Consider the following 6624-nt stretch of genomic DNA (forward strand, 5'->3'; position numbering starts at 1 on the left):
CAACAAACATTTTTGTTGTATAACAGCTTATTAAGCACCTGTTACCCGGTAATTAGCTATACAACAGTTGAATAAGTTTCTATACAACAAAAATGTTTGTTCGTTGTTCATGTCCCACTCATTTGTTTTGGTACTTTTGGTTTCTGGTACCTACTTAAAGGTTGAGTCATCTATTACAGTGTACCCCCGTTCCACAATGGGGGATTTCCATAGATCATTTTGCGATGACTTCATTTTTCCGTCAAATGACACCACTTGGTGGTTTGTTTACATGTTTTTTGTCACATCCAGCAGTTTCGATTTGAAATTTCGTGAAGGTTTACTGCATAAGTTTTTGTAAAATGCATGTACGGCACTTTCTCTTAAATAAAAACTATAAATTTTTATCATTATCTGCCGGACAAAGATAGAAAACTCAATTCAAAATTTAACACCATGTAAACAAACCATCAAGTGCTGTCAAAAAAGTGTGGTTAGGAGCTCCCGTGTAATGATCTATACAAGCAGGCGGACAAAAATATTTTCGAATTCTTTTTAGGGTTTTCCTAGTTTGTATGATTAAAATATGTTTTTAGAGTACATTTGCAAACATTTGACGAACATATTTTGAAAAGGGTTTAACTTTTTACCTTTGTCATATGCGAAAAACTAATATATGATTTTGTAAAATCGCCGTTTTATGATCAATTTTCAACCAATTTTCGATCTGTTTTTTTTTGCATTAAGACTGCAAATCCTGTCTTCAAATGTATAAATGTTTTTTTTATATTGGACAAGATGGCGGTCATAAAATGTTAAAAGTCCCTTATTTCAAAATCGGCCTTTCGGCTCAAAAACCAGAACTCAAAAAAATTTGGTTTTATGTTGAAACTCATCAAAAAATCATAAAAGGAACTCAGAACAGAAGAAAAATTGCCGCACGGTAGAAGACCTGACTTTTTAGCAAAGCCCAAAGGGCCGAATGTCATTCACTGTTTAACTCAGGTCGATGAGATCGACAAATGTCTGATTGTATGTATGTATGTATGTATGAATTTATATATATACACGTATGAGTTTCTATATATGCGTTTAAGTAATCAATTGTCTACCAACGTTTTCTCGGAGATGGCGCAAACAAATGTCACACAATATATTGTCAATTGCAAAGAAAATTGTACCATCCAAAGAGCGATATCGCTCATAAAAGTGCTATTTTACATTAAATCGTTTCGGTATCTTCGGCGCACTTATCACTTGGAAGATAACGAAAAAGTGCGCCGAAGATACCGAAACGATTTAATGCAAAATAGCACTTTTATGAGCGATATCGCACTTTGGATGGTACAATTTTCCTTGCAATTGACAATATTTCATTTGCAAAATACTTTCGTCCCATATAAACTTTGTAAGATTCACCGAAATTGGTCCATAAGTTCAACGTATCTAGAAGATAGATCTTAAAATAGGCCATAGGTCTAAGAACTCAGCCCACTCAATTGGATTGGAATTTTAAATTTTCGAAGACGTTTCTTCGATGAACTTAGTAGGAGAGGCGCGTGTTTTCTTCATAGTTCCAATAATGTCGTAAGTATCTCGATGGTGACTCCCTCTGAATTATTTGCTTAACCCAGTTTCTAAACATGATTACACTAAATGCTTCTTCTGTTGACATCATTTCACGTTGATCACGTTATCTGAGCGCGCGTGTTTGTGTGTGTGTGTGTGTGTGTGTGTGTATGTGTGTGTGTGTGTGTGTGTGTGTATGTGTGTGTGTGTGTATGGGTGTGTGTGTATGGGTGTGTGTGTATGGGTGTGTGTGTGTATGGGTGTGTGTGTATGGGTGTGTGTGTGTATGGGTGTGTGTGTGTGTGTATGGGTGTGTATGTGTATGGGTGTGTGTGTTTGTGTTTGTGTGTGTGTGTGTGTGTGTGTGTGTGTGTGTGTGTGTGTGTGTGTGTGTGTGTGTGTGTGTGTGTGTGTGTGTTATTCGCTGGAAATATATCTAGTCTTGAAATCTCCCATAGTGACTAGAAATTTTCAAAACACTATATTTCGCAGAGTGGCGCATGGTGGCACGTAATTCTTTCATAATTTGGTAGTATATACCTGAGACTGAACACAGAATGTGGAATTGACCTGGAGATATCTGGAGAAAAAAAGTTCTCGTCTAACAAAGCAGAAAATTCTCTTATTTTTCCATGTTTTTCTTCTTCTCATTCTTTTTATGATTATTATTTTTACTCTAGCTGTCTAAACCATTCGTTTTTCGGAAAGCTCAATTCATTGCCTTTCTAATGATGTATAAAACATAAGATTTAACTTTGAAAATAGTGTTCAAAAATTGATTTGAAATCAAACGTGTTTTAATGGCAAAAAGCATACATGTCATATCGTTTTTCAACTTTGACAGCCTCTATCTTAGAAACAACATCGTATAGAGACTTGCTATTTTGAATTTTTCTTATTTGAAGTGTTTACTATCAATAGAAAATTTCATTAAAAGGATTAGTGAAAGTCAGTTTTCTGATTTTTGTCCGCCTGATATCTCATAGTGCGTTCGTTTGAACGATTCCTCATGCAAACTAACGGGGTTATTTTTTAATTTGAACAACTGGCAACCATAAATACGCTGAAACTTGTATAAACTAGCCGCGCTGCTGTTTGTTATTGTTTTGGTGGTTTGATTTAGTTCGCAGTTCCAAGCAGCGAATATTTCATTCTCCGACCGGATTTCTATCATAATCGTTGGGAAAACGGAATGTGAAACAGATGAAACACACTTGGTCAGTACCAACAAATCGTGTTTATGTGCATTGTTGCATAAGCAAATGATGCCATATTGAGAATGACATTTGAATTATTTTTAATTTGCACATCGTGCAAACCAGCGGCGTTCAAATTAAAAAGTGTTCAGATTAAAAACGGTCAAACGAACGGGGGTCCACGGTATTAGGTTGCAAATTGACGCCATCCAGGGATGTTTAAGGTGTTTAGTGAGTCCGCAAAATTTTGACAATTTCACATCCCTGATAATAACTGGCTGTATTTGACAGATCGTTCTGGCTGCAGACGTTAGATTTTTTTTCTCTTCGCGAAACTCTCTCAGGTACTGCCCCTTTTATGACTATTTAGACTACTGTCATAATCATTTAATGCAACGCACCGCATTTTGCACTGTTAATCTAACACTAGAGTGGCTTAGTTTGATCTACTAATGAGTTTGACTTCTTTTTCCTTCTTCCACTTCTTTTTCACTTCATTTTCTTTGGCGAAATCGTGTGCGAGAATCGACTGTGATAATCGTGTAAATCGGGGTAGTCTAAATAGGGGCAAATGTCGCAATAAAAAGCTACAGGTTCCTCTTTGTTTTGCCGTGTCAAAAATGCTGTTCAAATTTACGTAATCCGTGTCCATTACATCCCATCGGCATGCAACCATGTTTTCGCCGCCAACATCTCGTGTGTGCGAAAATGAGATAGCATGTCAGCACTGCGTTTCACTCAACTGCCAGCAGTCTGATTTGAACCCGCTGTCAAATTTTGAGCCCAGGACCAGGGGTGAGAAACGAACGTCAAATGCATATGATTGCTGTGTAACCGTTTTTTCTGACGTTTCGGTCCGAGTGACGGCTAACGCTTTATTCAATGGGAATTCTAATTGCCGGCGAACTAGTTGAAGGATGCTCTCTTCACTCCTACATGAGAAAGAGATAGCATGATTACATACCCTTGCCCAGGACATGATGTCGCTGACGTTCACTGCAGCTCGATATACAGATGTCGATGGGGTGGTGGTGGTCCATTACAGAGATGCCAGAAGTGAAGACATGTCTTCATTTTGAAGACATTTTTATTACAAAAAAGTGAAATGTCTTCACTTGAAGACATGTGAAGACATGTCTTCACCATGCAATTTAAATGGGCGGAAAGCCGAAAGCAGACAAATGAAGACATTTTTCCTTGATTCGTGAAGACTTTTCAAAAAATCACCTGGCATCGCAAAAAACTGGATAGTCACTTTAATTTTTGGTACAGTCACCCCAGTATTACGGGCCACCCAGTATTATGGGTCAGTCAATACTTTACGTTGTTTTATACATAGAAAACTAATATTTAACCATCGAGTATGAGTTTAATAGACAGAAGCAACATTCCGCTGCATGCTTGACAGCAATACACTTAGTTCCAATGCGCTAATTTTCCTAGTTTTCCGATAATTGTCAGTAGGCTCCAATCGACCGTCGATTTGTTGTTATTTTTGCGGTTGTTATAAAAAGTCGGTAGTGAATTATAAGCTGAATAGCGGCGTAAATTTTTATGTCTGGGCGCAAAATGGATGGGAATCGAGGGAATAGTTATGTATTCATTGAATTACGGTGAAACCACCTAGAAAAATTCATTTTCCGCTTTAATATACGAAGTTAAACAATGGCCCATAATACTGGGAGCAAAATTAACTTTTCCCAGTATTATGGGTCAAGCATATAAATCAACAGTACTCGCTGTTTTTGACTAAAAATGTATTTTGTTTTCAGTAAAACGAAAAAACGTGCAAGGAAAATCAATATACAAAAATCGAAGCACTATGATCCTGATATATTGCATCACGCTCTTGATCTAGCAAGACAAACCGAAAAAGTTCAGGAAGTTGCAAGGGATCACAATCTACCGTACAATACAGTTCTGCGTTAATTTTGGAAACCATCCAAAACTAATACGCTGGGACCAAATACTTTTCCTCTTCCTGAACTTCCTTACTTTACTTAGCTAGCCGTCCTAAGACAAAGCCTGATGAACAAAGTTTCTCCAATGCATTCGGTTGCGGGCCAACGCTCTCCAATTCTTCGGACACCGTGTACTCTCCGCCAGATCTCGCTCCACCTAGTCTGACCATCTTGCTCACGCGCCCCTGGTCATCTTATTCCTACCGGGTTTGAAGAAAATACCATCTTTACAGAATAGTTGTCCGGCATTCTTGCAACTTGTCCTGCCTATCGTATCCGTTTAGCTTGTCGCCATAGAGACCATCACGTTGATGAAGCCCTCTGTATGATTCGAATGAACTTGACAATCCATTCGAAATGCGAACACAGAATTTAGTACCATCCATCATAGATTGAATCAGTTTGATGAGCTTCCTGAAGAAGAAGCTAAAATTGAATCTAACCTTACCACACTCAGACAGTTGATGAGTTCAGTACAAGATACAACAAGATCCCTAAACCGCGAGAATTACACACACATACACACACGCACATACACACACACACACACACACACACACACACACACACACACACACACACACACACACACACACACACACACACACACACACACACACACACACACACACACACACACACACACACACACACACACACACACACACACACACACACACACACACACACACACGAGCGCGCGCGTTTTTTTCGAAATAAAACCAATTTTGTTTCACTGACCCATAATACTGGGAACATTGACCCATAATTCTGACCAGGTTTAAAAGTGGCCCGTAATACTGGGAATGGAATATGCTTACATTTTGTTGTTCTGCAAAAAAGTATGGGATTTTGGAACAAGATTTCCTACAGGACATAAATTTATGAAATATTTATAACCAATTAAGTTAAAAATAACCTGTAAATTATTTAAATCTGTGTTTCTACCACTAATTTTATAGCATCATCATGCTTAACTGGCCCATAATACTGGGATGACTGTAGTTTCAAAGTATCGTGTATATCATATTCGAAAAAATCGAAAATAAAGTTATGCTGCAAAGGCGCTTCAGCATAATTTTTTATTCCTCTACAAACACACGCAACACCAACAAAACGAGCATATATAGGTTCGAAAAATAAATCGAGCATAATCAAAACAAAACATTTTACTCGCTGCTGTCAGATTCATCAGATGTGTGGTAAACAGTGTGGACGAATTTTTGAAACGTTAATAATTTCTAGATTTTAGCATAAAAAGGGTAAGCTAACCAGAGAAGCGTAACTTTATCGTTGTCCACGTAGTTCAGAAGACCGGTTCAAAATTGAGAATAACAAAAGCAAACCGACTGCGGAAAAGCCTTCCAAAAGAAGCAACAAGCAGCATCAACATCAGGTCAGTGCCATGAAGCCAACCATCGTAGCGGATGAAATGTTTCCGGAGGGTCCGGGTCCATTCATGGATCTGGAAGAGGTAAGATCTGCTGCTGTTGGTTATGCTGGACCAAAAACGTGAGTTACACTGTTTACCGTAATTTTTTTCCTTTACAGGCTGGTGGTTCCACCGGACTGCTGATGGATCTAGCCGCCAACGAGAAGGATGTTCATGCAGATTTCTACAATGGTAACTTGTACCATAAATTCATGCATGGCTTATGCTGAACTTTCAGTATATTCTCTTTTCCGTCCTTTTTCAGATTTTGAGGATCTATTCGACGAGGACGAAGATAATTTAGTTTAAGGTTAGTAATGATATGTACGCTTCAATAAATTAGGGGAAGATTCTCAAACGCTAAGAAATTATTTAACGATGACTCTTCAAATTCTTTCGATCAAAAAACTACTGCTTTAACAGTGTGTGGAGAGAAAATTCGCTGTGTTTGTTTAAGTAGACGTATGTAAATAAACAAAACGAGAGC

The sequence above is a fragment of the Sabethes cyaneus genome, chromosome 2, assembly GCF_943734655.1.
Source record: "Sabethes cyaneus chromosome 2, idSabCyanKW18_F2, whole genome shotgun sequence".
NCBI lineage: Eukaryota > Metazoa > Arthropoda > Insecta > Diptera > Culicidae > Sabethes > Sabethes cyaneus.